Here is a 16,715-nt window from a genome sequence, read left to right as displayed (position 1 = left end):
TTTCATATTTAAAGCTTATCCTGGGAGGGGATCCAACTTCATGTCAAACAGATAAAATTAAATTTGATAAATTCTCATTGAAAACTAAGAAGAATATAACCAAAGCAATCCTAGAACACAATGAACCCATTAGTTCGAGAGGTCCTGGAAACAGCGCATGGAAGCAGAGCGCGGAGCGTGTGCCATCCTATCCATCATCCAGCGCTCTGTTCCCTGGCATCTAGGTTTTACTGCCTTGGATCTGGGAGGAAGCAGCAGCCTGGCCTGGAAGACGGCCGTGACAGCGATCCAGACTGAAAAGCCCACAGTGAGCATGCAGCTGGGTATCACTGCAAGAGGTTAGCACTTGGAAAAAAAAAATCTTGTCACCCTCTGAAGCTGTGCTATCGCAGCCAATATAGCTAATTTGAGAGTATTATACCTTGATTATTTCAAAAAAATCTATCAACCATCTGGCACAGAGGTCCATGCCGCTAGGGAAACGCATAGCTATTTTACGTCATGGATCCCAAGGATGCGGCAATTAGTTCTTAAAACCAGAGGGAAGAATTTGCTGCTTACAGCTTTGTCGGCTGCCACGGCACAGCTGCTCTCCGTTCACTTTGGGCAGCGGCAGGGCTGAGAGTTCACAGGAACCTTCCCAATTCCCACAGTGAAGGGCTTATCACAGGTTGAGGAAAAACGGATGCCAAAGTCAAATGATACGAAAGACTCCTCAGCGAAGGCCATTTGGTGTTTCCACCACCCACCTACATTTCAGCTAAGCAATAATCCGTGCCAGCTCTTACCGTCCAACCTCAAGACCTATTTTTGTCTTCTGAGTCATCTCACGAAACTCTTTCCTCACCACACACTTCACCCAAGGCACATAAGTAAGGTGATCTGGACGTGATCTCCAGGTTTGTCAATCAAAAATATTGCCTACGTGCAGCCAGGACCTTCTGGTAAAAATTCTGACGTGTATTATCTCAGTTACAGCTAAGATAAGATTAAAGACACATATTACCCAGTGCTGTGTGCTTAGCTAACACGGAGGAAGGAGAGCCCTCTGAGCCTAGGAATGATTAAAAATAGGATAGGAGCTGATGCTGAGGCTTCTGATTGGAAGGGCGAGGGAAGAGAATAAATGTATTCTAGATCTGGCTAATTAGACTAGCCTCTTTTGGGATCGCAATGTATTTAATTAAATTCACTGTAATATTTGAAGAATCCACTAGGGCACGAATCCCACTGGTGCCCTCAAAAGATTTTTTGCTGTTTTCCCTCATAAGAACTTCTTCTTCCTCTCATTTCTATTGTTTGCATGCATTACCCTCTTCCTGAGCCAGGAAAAGAGAAACGGCTTAAGACATAAAAAGCTGAGGTTAACGAGCCAGTCGCAAGAGCCACGCGACCGGCTCGCATGGCCCAGCTTAACCAGCCTTGCTCTGTCCTGCTTAGATCCGACCTCTGCAACAAAACCTCCCCGCCACCCCACCTCGCTGCAGGCTGGGGGTCTCGCTCCAGCAGGCGCACGGGAAGCCCCTTTTCCCGTCAGTCGAGAGGTGCGTCGGGGCAGCCCCCGTCCTACAAACAGCGCGTTCAAGCTCAGAAAGTGCCAATGGCTCAGCAGCAGCTTCTGCGAGGAGGCAGAGGAAACCCCCAGTGAGCAATTAGAGAAAAATCTGGTCACAGGTTCAAGGAAATATTAAGGACATGGTCTCTGTGGGAACCAGAGGCGGTCTGTACTGCTCTCATTTAGAAGGGGATTTTAGGAAAACGTTTGTTTTAAGCAGTTTAACAAAGTTGTCTTATTTCCTCCTCTTCTTTTGCTCCCACTCCACGCGTGTTCAAATATCCCTTGTGCTTGGGTCAGCTTCAGCTGCCTGTCGTGCTGGAGGAGTCAAGACCCGAGGGTGCCAGCAGCACCCAGACACGGCATGACATCGCACGCCTACCTCTGATTCATGTCAGTCTTCCAACGGAGGGAGGGAGCAGGCCAGAATAAGACAACGTGATGGACGAGCAAGAACTAGCTGTGAGTGGCTGGAAGTGATGAACCACTGGACAAGTGTAGTTATTGTCCATCATACTGTTGAGTTTTCCCCTTGTGAGAATTTATCCGTATCACAGAAAACAAATTCAAAATATTAAACCAGAACCTCGTTAGAAGACAAATCAACTTGAAAATCAAAGGAATATATTGTTCCTAGGAAAACCAACCAAGCTCTGTCAGAGAACATTGATTTCTGCAAGTCATGGGGGGTGCTCGCCCTCTCCCTCCCAATGATAGGAAACTTCCAACATCTGGTTCTTCACGCATGGCATGCAAAATATTGATCAGGTTTAGTCAAAGCTCCACTTTAAATCAGAAACAGACAGAGGAACGCTCTGATGGAAACCATACGGCTCACGAGTCCAGCTTCCCGGGGGACGCAGGCTGTTCCTGTACGTACGCTAACCGCAGCATAACACCGTGCCACTCGCAACACCTACTCCTACACGCAAATCAAACCAAATCTGGCCCATCTTCCATCGGGAAGCGCTCAAGTCTCTGGGCAAAGCTCTGCTCTCGCTCCGCGGCGCAGTGATTAGCGCCGGAGGACCCTGCTCAGAGACCTCGTCTCCTCCATCTGCCGTAACCCCTGCACCGCCTTCCCCGCAGACCTTCCCTGTGGAACACCAGTCCCTCACCAGCTACAAACACCCTGGGGCTGGTAATTTTGTCTCAGCATCAAGAGCCATCCGCTCGCCGGGCAGCCACGCTAACGCCAGCGGCCAGCGTGGATGCAGCGCTGCCCCACAGGACTGCCCGATGAGCCTTTCGGGCCCGTTTCGGGAGCGTTGCGTATCGACCTCCCCTTCCTCTGGGTCTGGCTCGGAGAGGTCGGCACGTTGGGAGGGTCTGAACGTGAAGACAGTTTAAATAAGCAAGAGAAAAATTATAACTCGTGCTTATACGCACCGCAGCGCGCCAGGGGCCAGCAGACAGCAATCAATCCCTCTGGGGCGTGCAGTGCGCATGGCCCCCGGCCCCTCCAAGACGAGAGGAGGGAGAGGGAGGCGTTCGCACCGGCACCGCCCGCAGCCCCTCAGCGCAGCCCCTCAGCGCAGCCCTGAGCGAGGGCAGGGAAGGGGGCACGGCGGGCGCAGCCCGGCGAGGGCTGGAGCGGTGCCCGAGCGAGCACGAGCGAGCATGCGTGCACTGGGACGAGCTGACCCACGCTGGACCGACGGGCTGACTTTCCAGCCCTCGCTCTCTAACATCTGGCTTGGAATTGTTGTTTTCTAATAAATAATAGCATAATAAATGTTCACAGTGTACGACTATGGAAACCTAATTTTTAAACAAGGTAAGGAACGATGCCACATTCAGTTTTTCTTTCTCTCCACCTCCATCCTTCACATACCCCAACCTTTGTTTACGTTACCATCTATCTTCTCCCCATCGAATACTGCCTCACCCACAGTATTTTTCAATAATCATGGAATTTAATGTGACAGCTGTATTAGTCTGTCTGACTGCAGGTAGCCCTCCTCACCCCCATGCCATGTGCTCAGACTACGTTCTTCGGAGATGAGACTGTTCTAACCAGGACTGAGGATCTACGTTGCTACTACTACACAAGTAATGAACTCTCCTGCTGAGTACCTTTGCAGGTGTTACTGTAGTTAATGTTCACCATTCAATCTGATTTCTAAAAACTTTTGTACGTCTCTTAAATTTTAAAAGACATTAAATCCGTATCTGCTCAAAACCTCTTCCGTATTAAGTTTATTACGGCCGCCGTGTAAAGAGCCCGATTCCTACAGTCACATGAGCAGATAACCCTGCCTATAGCGCTCTGTTGCCAGAAGGCACAATGTTATTTTCCAAACCCTATTTGCTATGTTTAGTGGGTCAGGTACTGTTTTGGGGGACATCTGAACTGTAACCCTAGCTCCCTAGGGAGATGCAATAATAACTTTGAATTATCTTGTGCTTTTGATGATTATTATTCATTAGAAAAAAAGGCCCAATTTCTATGCAATCTTAACTTCATCTTGTATAAAGCTTCCCCTTTGGAGGGCCCTAAAAGCTGCTCAGGACGAACCCATGCTGACAGCGGTGGGAGTCTCACAAGCCCTTGGTCTGCAAGCCGTAGGACCAACCACCTCTGCAAGCGGTGAGAGCCCACCTCCACCCTCAGGAAGTCTCGACGGTACAAAAAGCAGTAGACCATGCGAGAAAAGTCTCTACAGGCTCGAGGATGGCCCCCTTCTTCTGCAGACCTCAAAATGACCACAAGCAGCAGAAAGAAATTCTGTACCTGCCCCCAACACCAAGCAGCCCGCGCTCTCCTGCTCCCCTCTCTGGCGTGCGAGGATTTCCTGCACGTATCAAGGTGTCTGTACGTAGGAAAAGCAGGCGGGGAAACTGGCCTGGGGGCCAAAACCCAAAGTGGGAAAATAATCCCATGAACTCTATGCAGCAAACGGAGAACCAACACTAACAAAAAGAAAACCCTTCCTCACTCACCACCAGCTGGCTAACAGGATCACCAGCCACAGCAGCGACCGGGATCCTCAAACAACTGACCTGAGATCCGTGCAAGAACGCTAACGGGGACGGTCAGAGTCCACCGCCCCCTTGTTCACACAAACATCTTTTTTGCTTATATGGATAATTGATAAACAGTCCGGAGAAATCTCTTCCAAATCACTTTTCGTCACTTTCTCCAGCTGGCGCTCACATTACGGGACAATCCTGCCACAACATCAGAGGCCGCTCAACCACTGAGAGCTTCTTTAAGAAAAAGGTTTCAGTCTTGAACGTCTTTGGAGGAGGTTTTTTCCACGTATAACACTCTTCTTACCACTGAACTCAGCACGACATCTGCTCTGTTAGAATGGGTAAAATTAGTAGTGATTTAAAAGAATTGACAGATGCAGCTGAGGAAGAAGGAGCCAAAAAACTGCTAGAGGGTTACGAAAGCCATGGAAGGGAGCACCACTGCAGCTTTGCACCGCTCCGACTTCTTCTTGTGAGCACCTACGGCTGAGCAGCATCAGCGACGAGACCCAGAGCCAGCAGGACGCCTGGTAAGCCTGTGGTGGCACACAGAACCAGGGGAGCACCGCAGAGCTTACGCGAGATTTCGAACCGCACAAGGTTACTGTGAAAGCCAACACCAGCACGCACTCCCGTGTTCAGGAGGAGGTGCTGGAGGCACGCCAGCCCTATGAGCACATCCCCAGCACAGAAGGATGCCCAGGGATTGACTCTTCCTGAGGGTGAAGTCAGACATCGGTAATTAGTAACAGGCTTGGTAGGAAACATTCCACATGCCAGCAAGAACCGCGCCTGTGACAACGCGCTCCCGGGGAGCTAGACGAGACGCGACCCTTATACCAGAGCTGGAGGGGAGGCTACAGGTCGCCGTGGAGAGGGACCAGACCCTGCCGCAGACCTCAGAAGCCTCGTAAGCGTCTCTTGGCCCCCATGTGCCTCTGGATCTGCTGCATGAGATAAATCACACAATCCTGGAAGAGAAGAATCTAAATTTTTAATGAAATTCATGTGGATGCAGCTGTCTGATCCCGGTCTGTTCCAAGTACTCCATAAAAGTCAGAGCTGGCCCATCCATCTTGCTCTCCTTTCACACCTGCAGCCCCGGCTGGAATTTCCTGGAGCTGACGGAGATGCGGGGCGGACATGGCACGCAGGGAGAACACATGCTGGCTATGCGCTAGAAAGGGCCGGTGTGCTTGCAGCCGCCCCCCGGCCCAGATGTTTTGAAAGGAGGAAAAAATTGATTCTCCATGCAGCAGGTTCAAAAGATGAACTTACGCTCTTTTGTATTCCACCAACGTCCTGCAATTGTTTCCTGCTTCTGAAGAAGTAGCGTTACAAAACCCTTCCCACCTTCCAGCCTCTTCGGCTCCTTGCGCAACAGCTCTTTCATGCAGCTCGCAGACCGTGGAGTTCGGACTCATATGCCCACAAGTTTTTGCAGTTCAGCTTGCGGTAACTCGAGCGGCCTAACGGTGAGCATCACTCCCCCGCCTCCAGCTAAAGCTTCCTCAGCATCACCCAGGCCCTTACAAACAGCACAAGATGAGGGCAAGGAGACTTTGTGCAACAAATCTGGATGTTGATTTGGTTTTTGGTTTCTGATCTTTATTTTTCCTTCCAAAAGGCTGGAAACGTGGCACTCTCTCCTGCCAAAGAGGCTGAGATACTTGATGCAAGTCCCCGAGTCACACAGAAAGGCTTGAAGAAGAGCACCAAGCACCGCAGTTAACAGCCAGTCCCTACACCCTCCTTTCTGAATCTGCATGTTTTGCACCCTCCAACCCTGCCTGGCATTAAGGGACCCCCCCGGTACCGTGACAGGGCCAACGCAGACGCTGCGAGCCCCGGGCAGGCAGGCGCGCAGCTGCCGAGCAGAACCGAGCGTGGCTGCACGGAGCCCCCGACCACGGCACCACGAGCCCCCAGCCGCGACGCTGCCGAGCAGGAGGGAAGCAAGACCAAGGACTTTCCTCCATGAGGAGCCCAGCAGCAACACACAGGGCAGCTGAGCAGAGACCTGCCGTACCTGGGGAAAGGTCAGTAATAATGCACGAGGCCCAAAAATTCTCGGCGGCTCCAGGAAGCAGCTGATCGCCCTTGCAGCACGGAAAGGAGCCGTCCCCACGGGGTCCCGCCCAGGCAGGGGCTACGGGCCACAGATGCTGTCCCCGCTGGCCACGAGGCTGGCGCTTGCCGTGCTGAAATGCTTTTGGGTTCCCCCATAAGTGACCCCAAAAGCCACACAGCAAACTGGGTTTGCTCCACCAGCCCTTGAAGTCTCATTAAAAGCCAAATATTGCTCAGCCTAAAGATGGAGAGCTCAGCATGGATTTTACTGAACGTTAAATCAACCAGCAAGCGTAGCCAGCAAACTCTGTGGCACTTTAACTTTAAATAATGCAATAATTATTGAATTTCCTTTTTATAACCGAAGTGCTGGAATGTAAACAATGGGGCTGTAATTGCAGGAAGGGGGGATCAATAGAGGCAATCGTTTTCAGCCATGTTAATTGTAAATACAATTGCTCCAAGATGTCAGCCTCGTTCTTCTCGCTCCCAGAATCATCCTAACGGATGACAGAGTCCAACTTTCCCATTACAGCTGTTCGTTCCTTTAAGAGGTTCTCAATCAGGTCTGATCAATCTGTCAAGATAATGCATGGAGTAAGTAAGACTCTTCCAAACACAAGCTCCCAATCAATAGCCCGGACCTGCTTAATGAGGAGGGGCTAAAGCCCAGAGGGAGGCAACAGTCCCAGCTCCTGCTCGGCTCTGGCAGCTAACTTCTTCATGGGGCCTTGCTAGGCCAACCAGCTCCTAACGAGGACATTGTTTATGCAGACTGTGATGAGCAGCGTCCCCACATATTCACGGTCCCCCAGGGTCAGTGGGCAAAAAACAACAGACATTAACAGAAAACAAGAGCCAAGAAAGGTTGAACTTGTATTCACGCACACGCCCCAATTGCGCAACAGACCTCAAAATACTAATTAATCATTCGTTAGAACAGATTCCTAAAGATGAGAGTCTGCGTGCGGCCACTGAAAGTGTAAGAGCATCACTAAAGTTCTTCCCGTACACTCGCAGAAGAACAAAGTCCACGGTAAAGCCCGTGCTTGCCCAGCTGTGCCGGCCATCCCCTTCCACCCCAGGAGAGGCACCGACAGCCGGAGGAAGCAGGACGGCATGCCAGCTGGGAACCTCCCAGAGAAAGGAGGAGGTGTGGAGGGAGTTAAGGCACCAGTCAGAGATGCCATTCTCCATCCGCATTATTTAATGCCGGTAGCACACGGGTATCCCTTCGTACAGCGGGACGCTACGCTATACACTGGCTGAGCAGCCAAGAAAGGGAGAAAAGAGCAAGGTCTCACTGCATCCAGGCTCCTTCCTGCAGCCATGAAACCCTCCTTTCTCCCCCCGCTGCGTTACAAGAGCTGCAGTCACAACAGATCTACTCTTGGGCAACTGCAACTTTCGAGATTTTTCCAGATCCCTGAAATCTTGACAGCTCTCCCCAGGGAGGCACAGGCATAAGCACTGCTATATGTGGAGATGAATACAGGAGTGTGTGTATTGATCTTGCTAATTATAGTGATAAAAACAAAGCACAATTGAGAGTACATTTCCTATCAGCTGTTCTGAAAAGTGCTGCCCTCAAACTTGCGTGCTCCTGCTCCGGCCGTGGCTCCTGCCGCAGGACCCACGACAGCCCTGCGAGTCTGCACGGACATCTCCTGCTACTCACCTGTGCGCTTCTGACAAACATGAACCCAATAAACTTCCCATGAAGTGTACTCTCCTGTTACAAATAGGGGCGTGAGGGATGTTAACCGTGAGCCGAGCTTCAGACTGCAGTTTCTGCAGAGCAGCGCAGTGATTTGGTGACAGTGGGGTTCCTCTGGAGCCTTGCAAGTTAACCAAAACCTGAACTGATGGTATTTTGCTCCTCAGAAAAACGTACATTTTGTCACTTTGTATTTTCCACGGAGGCTGTCATCTCTGGAGAAATACAACAGAAAAGCTGTCCTTTGTTTTTAAAAGCAGTGCCTGCAAAGTACCTTACGGACAGCAACAGGATGAAGTTATAAAAACAGCAAGAAAATTTTTGCCACGTCTCAGCAATGTCACCAAGGCGGAGGTCAGGTCCTCCAGTCCACTCCTTTCTCAGTGCTGGGGACAGCCAAGAGCCGAGGAATTCAAGGAGCCTTACCTTTCCCAGGGTTAGGAAAAGAAACGGGGAAAGGCTAAACAATCCCGCTACCCAGTCATTTTTCTTTTTCAACATACTTTCTACATATACTTGAAAATAATAACTTCAGTGTGAGTTGTTAAGCTGTGAACACTCAGGTGAACTAAAGCAGCCTGTGAATATGGAAAAACACTGGATAAAAGGCAAATTATATAATAAAAAGGGCTGGGGGGAACCTGAAAAGACTGCAGGATAAAAATCTGTTGTCCATATTGTAATTATATGGCTGTTGAGTGATTGAAAAAGGCTTTCCATAACACAGAACAAGACTAGGACTATCCATACAGGTGATGTATTGTTTCCTCCAGCTGGGATAGGAATGATCCATATGTTTCGCTGCGAAGGATCTCCGAGGAGGCTCCGCGTGTTCGAAGGCACAGCACGTAACGCGCACTTGGTCTTGTGTTGTTAATGCCGCTGTCTTAAAACAACTACCCAAAACCTCTCTGTATGTGTGGAGCCTGCTATAAGAATTTAGATTAAAATGGTATTTTTACCCCCATATTAAGCCTTTTGGAAAAGAAACCACCACTCTCTGAGGGAAAAGGGTGAGGACCATTTCGCACCCGCTGGGCTCCTCACCACAGCCTGGAGCCGAGAGGCGCCCGCGTGTGCTGGGGAGCGGCACAGGGAAACCCCCGCGAAGAGGGAAGCGGCCCTGATGAGAAGTGGCTCCCTTTACGCCGAGGGCGGCCGGCGCTCGGCACGCAGCAGGACGGACGAGAGGCTCCAGTGAGCCCTCCCCAGTCCTTCGACGTTCAGGCTTGGCCCCAGGCGCCCCAGCAGAAGTAGGCGCAGCGAGAACCCGTGCAGCAAGCCGGAGGAACGCCGCAGAAGCGAGGTCCCCTCCGAGGCGCCGCAGGGACAGGAGCGTGCCGCCGCGGCCGGCCCACGGCAGCGCTCCCGTGGACACGCGCGCGGCGAGGGACCGTTGTAATAACGCTCCATAAAACCACGTGGGAAATTGAACCAGCCGCAGAAAACCACACTGAGTTCACGTTATTTAATAAAATACTACAGACACAGATTAACTTCCCTCGCCCGGTATTTATTGTTTCATCTATCTCCAGAGAAGTTACAAGCACTATGATAGACTGAAGATTTCCTTGTTTTCATATAGCTTCTTTATAACTTCCTACAGCAATGTACCACATCGAATCCCAACAGATAACCATACAATAACAACAACAATACACAAGACAATTTTTTAATCCTCTCCATAAATCGAAGAATATAAATATCGAAGAGATGGATGACACAAGCTCCCCTCACAGAAGCCAACAAGGATGCATTTAGGAACAACAGACCAAGCTCATCCTTTGTCCACAGTCCTCACAGAGAAACATTTGTGAGACATGATTTCCACTTTTTCCAATCAGCTAGAGCACTCCGTATAACCTTGGCCAACGGAAGCCCGAACTCTGTCCTCCTGCCTCGCCACAGCACCCCTGCGACACAGAAACACACATCCCTAGACACAAAGCCACCAGCCCTTCCAAAACCCCACCTGCCGTGGCGTACGGTGGCACCTCCTCGGCAGGCAGGCCATCGGGACCGTCACCAGCCTCTGCTCCGCTCCCTGCTCCGGCACCGCACACTGGTACTGGTACCTTCTCTCTTCACCCAACGCGCCTGAGAGAGCTGGGCTCACGGGGTCAGCCCAGGACACAGACGAGTCCTGGACAAAGACAAGGCACCGTCTGCACTCTGGGGCACGTTAAGAGCTGCTACAAGAAAAGGAAAGCTGGACAGCGGCAGCGGTGGTGGCGTAGCTGGGACAGTCGGAAGATGTGGATGATGGGGGATTTTCAAGAGCAGGTGATAAGGGAGCAGGGAGAACCAAAGGAAGGTGCAGCGAGTTAGCACGGCAGAGAACGGAAGTGGAAGGAGGAAATACATAATATTCCAAGAGAGCTGGGTCTTGAAGGTGAAATGAAAACCGGTAGAGCAAGACTAAGCCAGCGACACCCTCCCAGCAGAGCAGCCCTTCTCCAGAGGCGCGGGGCTGGGCACGGAGCCGGGCAGCCAGGATTACCACCTTTGATGCAGTTGTGCCGCAGCATAGCCAAAACACAAGGACAGGAGCACCATCTGATTTCAGACAAGCGCTGTGAAGGTAAGTTCATTAAGCATCTGTGAAACACACAAACAGAACGCAGAGCACCACAGAAATGCCCATGAGAAAATAAATAATTCTTCATTCAGTGAAAGCTTTGGATTGTATTAGACAAAGCCTGGGGCAATGTAATGAAAGAGGAAGATAAAAAGAAACGGAATAATTACTCATTCACAGAATGAGGCAAGAATCCTACTGGAAAAATATGTATGGAAATATTTATAATTAAAAACTATAATAATGCCTGCACACAAAGGGCTGAATTAAGGCAACCCGAAGTCTGATATTTTCTATGTTTAAGATGGTTGTGAGGGCTTCCATGAACTGAATGGATACTAATGTGCCTTAAGAATTGTGTATATAAATTCAGGCAATTGCTCCATGCCCCACACCACTGAGCAACTACTCTGTGAGGAAAGCCACCAAGTTCTTGGTGAGGAGAAGCCTTCCAACTACAGCCTCTTCCAAATCGGAGAGGGAGATTTCCTCAGGCCTTGAACACGCAACGGTTCCTAGCACACGTTCTCAGGCCTGGCTTCCAACAGAAAGGACACGTCAATGACCCACAACAATTTACAGCAGCAGAACTCTTGGCTCGTGTATTACATACACGTCCTCCTAGCAGTTTGCACAGGGGAATGTTTGTCCATAATCCCAACAGACGCTGGTATGGTAAGTGCACACCCGCCCTAAGACACCCCGAGAGGTTGGGGCTGCCCCAGCCTCCTCTGCTTGTTGCAGACTCTTCCAAGCCTCTCAGTGGAAAAGGTCAGCATTCTGCACCAGCAGATCTTCTGCTTTTTATTCCATCACCGTGAGCTGACACCCACACAAGACACCATCCTTATCGGAAGGGCAGAAACTGAACCACCTGCATTTCACTGCCACAAAAATAAGAGCGGGCACAGCTGTCCAGAGCTGGGGAGCAGCCGGGGGATGCTGACAGATCTGGTGGCACCGTTGGCACAACCAACTTAGTACCACGCAAAAGGAAAAATGAACCTGAAACAAAAGGGACAGCCCGAGATACCCGCTGCCCCTTCCCTAGCTGTCAGTCTTCGTTCCTGGGCAATTTAAGCCCCAGGAAAGACGTTGAGGTGTGTGAGGAGAGCAGGAACCGGGGACAGGGGCTCAGGGTCAGAGCATCCCACTCGCTCTTCTGCGCTCGTCCTCGCACCCGCACTGGCTGCAGACCCTGCGCACCGGCTGGGGCTTTGTCTGAAGGACAAAATGGCTTTGTGCAGCTCTGAAAATAGACTGCATTTGCAGCTAAAAACCTTTAACTAGCCAATATGCTCCAGCCTTGATGATGAATATAAAACAACCCAACGTTTCCTTCAAATCACTAGAAATCCCCCACGTGATAGCATTTTCCTTCTCCCATTCTTTTTCCTTATCAGTTTCATGGTAACATGAAAAGACACCACAAAAACTCCCAGCAAAAGCTTTGCCAGTGTAAAGACAAGGTGTAAGGGCTTATTAGACATTAAAACATTGTGCGGATACATTGTGTTTAACCCCGAGATGTGCATCCTGAACTAAAGAATTGCTGAGACAACTAGGAAACACATGGGCAAGGCTTCAAGGCTACCTCAGCCCAGGGATGCAGTGGACCCCAACACGCTGAAAACTTGGGTCTCTGGTTAAATGAACACCACACTTTTATGCGTCATTCCTAGTTTTACAGCCTCAGTACAGGGTAGAGCCAAGTAAGCCTTACAGTGAGATTTCAGTTCAATCTTTTTACCTCATCCATGAGAAACTAAACAACTAATCTGATGGTGGTTGGCAAGTACCTGCACATGAAACTTCCCAGAATACAGGTTTCTTTTATCTTTAGGAAAAGCCAAAGCAAAATCCAGTGCTCACAACCTGTAGCTAAATAAATGCAGACATGAAATGGTGCACGTATTTTGAACAAGGTCAGTAGCTAACTCTTCAAACAAAAGGATACAGCAAATTATCCCTTACCTAGGACTTTCTAATGTGAGATTTTATAACTGAAAGGAGAAGTTCGAGACATAATTCAAAGTACATAGTAAGATACCACAGCTTCTCTGAAGGTCAGGCTGTAATGGTCATTCCTGGTTTTTAAAAACAAAGAACACCTCCCCTCCGCCCTGAATCGTTTTGCTATCCAGCCCATGGCACTCACAGCACTGAGCACGACACAATGAGGAAGGGGCTTCAATGCCTGGACCCATTTAGATTCCTACCGAACGTGAAGCTCCAGCTTCCCACGCTCATATGGTGCTTTTGGTGCAACTGTTAACACTGATGGCAATGTTTGAGTAAAATTTCCTATGTGTATCTAAAACCTATTTCAATTGTAGTGTAATTCTGTAGAGGGATCTACAAGAGACCAGAATTGTTCTGAATATTAGTTGCAGCTATTTCCTCCAAGATAGACTACAAAAATGGAAAATATGGAGCTTGTAGAAGTACACTGAAGCAAAAAGAATAAAACCTGAGATGATGAATGTCTCTGCTCTTTGGTGCTCCCTTTGTTCAAGTGTATCTGCATCCATTGGTATTTGCCGTATACAGGTACAGAAACTCCTGGGAAAAGCCAGGCACAGTATTCATTGGTTTTAGCAATTCTGGATCTGCAATCCACAATGTAAAGTCCACAGAGACGTACACAGGGCAAATGATAAATACTATGAAGGCAGCACTAATCAGCATTAAGAGTACTTACTGACTACTGCAATTCAGAAATAAAATGGAAGCAGCAAAATCTTTTTTGGGAGCAATGTCCACTCACAACAGAGAAGTGTGAAGAGATGACAGATTTCTAAATCCTATTTATGAAATTGCATGTGTAACTCCACTTACTCCAGTAGCCCTAAGATTCTCATTTCTGTGACCCTGTGGGATTAACTTAACTTAAGGATGCTTGCTCAGGGTTAGCGTATGCTATCAAGAGGCCAGTATGCAGGTTTCATGTCTTGCTAATCCACTTGCCCAGCCCAGAGTTAGACATTTTAACAGGTCTATCTGGGCACGGCAGTGCATACACCAGAAAACCCAGCTAAGTCAAAAACAAGGAGGCATGAAAACAGTAAGAGCAAGGCTCCTACTTTGTGGGACTACTGGAAACACGCACAGGCGGGCAGAAACTGTAACACAGACCCCATGACGTGAAAACACCATCTACAGAAGGGCTCCAAAGTCTTTAAATCTCTCCCACCTATGGTCAAAGCATGCTCAAGAACCAGCTCTGGGACAGCCAGTCTTCTCCAAGGGACTTCCAGCAGAGCACATGCATCAGCATCTGCTCCATTTCTAGCAATGCAGCTGGTGGTCAAGAGCCAAAACTATTCAACAGTACCGTCCTTCTTCATGCCTCCTCCTACGGACATCGATCCTGGGTTCATCAGCAGGTGCCACACGCAGGTGTGCTCTGCAACCACCCACCGAAGTGCAAGCACGGTCCTAACGTGACATACCTGCATGCATCACTCCCAGAGTCACAACACGGTCCCACGAACGCTGTGGGCGTTACAATTTAAATCTGCATTCTCAAACTGGGACACCCTCAGGCTTTTTGCTGGAGAGGACGCAAGTCACACCCGAAGGGAGGAAGGCATTAGTCGCCCCAGGAGAGCTCCCAGCTACTCTTCACTCCTCTGCTTACCCTGCCTAGGGATCCTCCTTCCTCTGGCACATATATGAAAACTACAACTCTCTGAGCCAGTTTCAAAAAAAGAAAGGATGGCTGATCCAAAAAGTTGGGACCTGCTCAATCAGGGGTTTCTCTGCAGCACAGGCTGGGGGACAGGAGGACAGCCAGATGGGGACAGGGCTTCAAGGAAAGCCAGCAGGAAGGCAGGCCAGGGGACAGGACCTGCCTGCCTGGAGCGTGACCCAGGTGGCACCCGGGGGCTTTGCCGCAGCGCGAGCCGTCCCCCACAGCCCCGCGGGTATTTGACGTGATCCTGTCTCAGCCTCCTCACCCACACAAGCCCCTCCTGCCTCTTCCTTCCACCCCCTTCACTGTTCTGCTACTTTTAGCTAAACCTACCTTCCAAAAGGTTTTTGGCATGCAGCTCCTCCCCTACCGGCACTCTCTTTTTTGCTCCTGACCAAGGAGCCGATCTGCACCCCGACAGCAATCGCCGGCACAAGCTCAGGCTAGCGCCGAGTCTTTGCACGGCACCAGCACCGCTCTGCTTTCCGCGGCTGGCCCGGAGGCACCAACAACGTGGAGCGGAGAAACCCCTCGGCCCTTGCAGACGCGGGCGGCCCGCACCCCACGGAGGGGCAGGGAAGCAGCCCCGTGCAGAGGGACCCCAGACCGAGGGAGGCCGGAGGACGCACTGGGACCCCACGCGCTGCCAGCGAGCGCCCCGCCGGGGCGTCTCCGGGCTGCCCCAACCCGCAGCGCACGGGGAGCCCCGCCAGACGCGGGTGCTCCGAGGCAGCCGTCGCTGCACGTGCCTGGAGCCCGGGCGGCGGAGCCGCGAGATGCCGTGCCAGGCACGCTCGCCGCCGAGAGACGAGCGCCGCGCTCCTTCCCCACCAAAAACCCCGAGGCCTCCTGTGTGTACGCTAACCACAACCCTTTGAGAGGCTCGTGTATTTACAAACTGAGGCATGTTGAAATCAAAGGGGATACCATATGACATAATTCACATTAAAATGTCAACAGGCTGACAATTTATAGAGTCAATCCACCGAAGGTGGGGAGAACTAAGACGCGGTAATTGTTTAATTCCCGCTTAAACCAACAGCAGCTTTACCTTCAAACGCGGCACAATGCGCAGGGCCTTTCAGGCGCGCTGTCAGCCGAGCGATGCCAGCCGCTGGCGCTCGGCCAGAATTAGATAACTGCCTTAACTATTTATAGGCGCTTCTCGCCAGCGGCGAGCGGGGCTGGGGACGCTGCTGGGAGAAACGCAGCACCAGCCCACCCCACGGCAAATGCTTGCCGTCGGCACCGGGACGACCTGCTTTTCAGGAAGGCAGAGCCCTCTCGTCAGGGCTCTCGAGGCGCAGCCCCCAGCCTCCGCAGCCGCGGGTCCCGCTGCCGCGCCTCGCCGAGACACGGCGCGCCTCGCCTTCTCCTGGGGGGAGACAACGCCGGGCCGGCCGCTCTGGGGGCCGCGGCTGGTGGGCCCGCTCGCACAGCGCAGGGCACCGAGCAGCCCCGAGCCCGGCCGGCACCTGCAAGCACCGTGGCAGCGAAACAATGGAGTATGAAGTGCCCCAGCCATAAATTACTTCAGGCCACACGCGAACTTTTTACCCCAGGTAGAGCGCAGCAGCTTTGCCCGTATCAAATATATCGTGGTGTTTTGTGAGACGTGACATCTGGGCCACCTCGGCTCGCTGACGTCCCCTGCCCACAGACAGGCTGCTGGCGACACGTCTTGTAGCCTGCAATAACGCATAAGGAAGGCATGAGAGAGAAATGTGTACCGCTGGGAAAAATTTTACCTGGATAAACCACAGCCAATAAATTTTCTATAAATGCCAGCTAATGCTGTCCCTTTGAGAGCGATGGGAAGGGACCGCGTGGGCTCCAGAGTCCTCTGCACAGACTTGCTGTCTGTACATAAACAGTAACACCTCATTCTCTCTTCTACCTCATTAACTGAAACGCATTAAAACAAGCGTGCATTGGGAGCAGAAAATGAGACTGTTAAACCAAGCTGATATAATCCTCATCAGCTGTGGGAAATGAGAACGCATCCATTACACTGAATCAAGCGCGCCAACTGTGATTTACCGATAATGTTAAGACCCCAAGAAAGATGCTCTTCCCCCATCGACTGTATCTCTCCTGCTTCCGTCACACCAATCCACCGTCTTCA

The 16,715-nt window shown here is 50.9% G+C and overlaps 1 protein-coding gene across 1 annotated transcript in view; it reads right to left on the bottom strand.

Annotated features, from left to right (window-relative positions):
* The window catches only part of ZFHX3 (zinc finger homeobox 3), a 113,088-nt gene that overhangs the window by 77,080 nt on the left and 19,293 nt on the right, over positions 1–16,715 (bottom strand). The window lies entirely within an intron of this gene.

Source organism: Pelecanus crispus, chromosome 8, assembly GCF_030463565.1.
Source record: "Pelecanus crispus isolate bPelCri1 chromosome 8, bPelCri1.pri, whole genome shotgun sequence".
Classification (NCBI taxonomy): Eukaryota; Metazoa; Chordata; class Aves; order Pelecaniformes; family Pelecanidae; genus Pelecanus; species Pelecanus crispus.
Note: the sequence above shows the minus strand (reverse complement) of the source record. Positions and strands in the feature narration are given on the sequence as shown.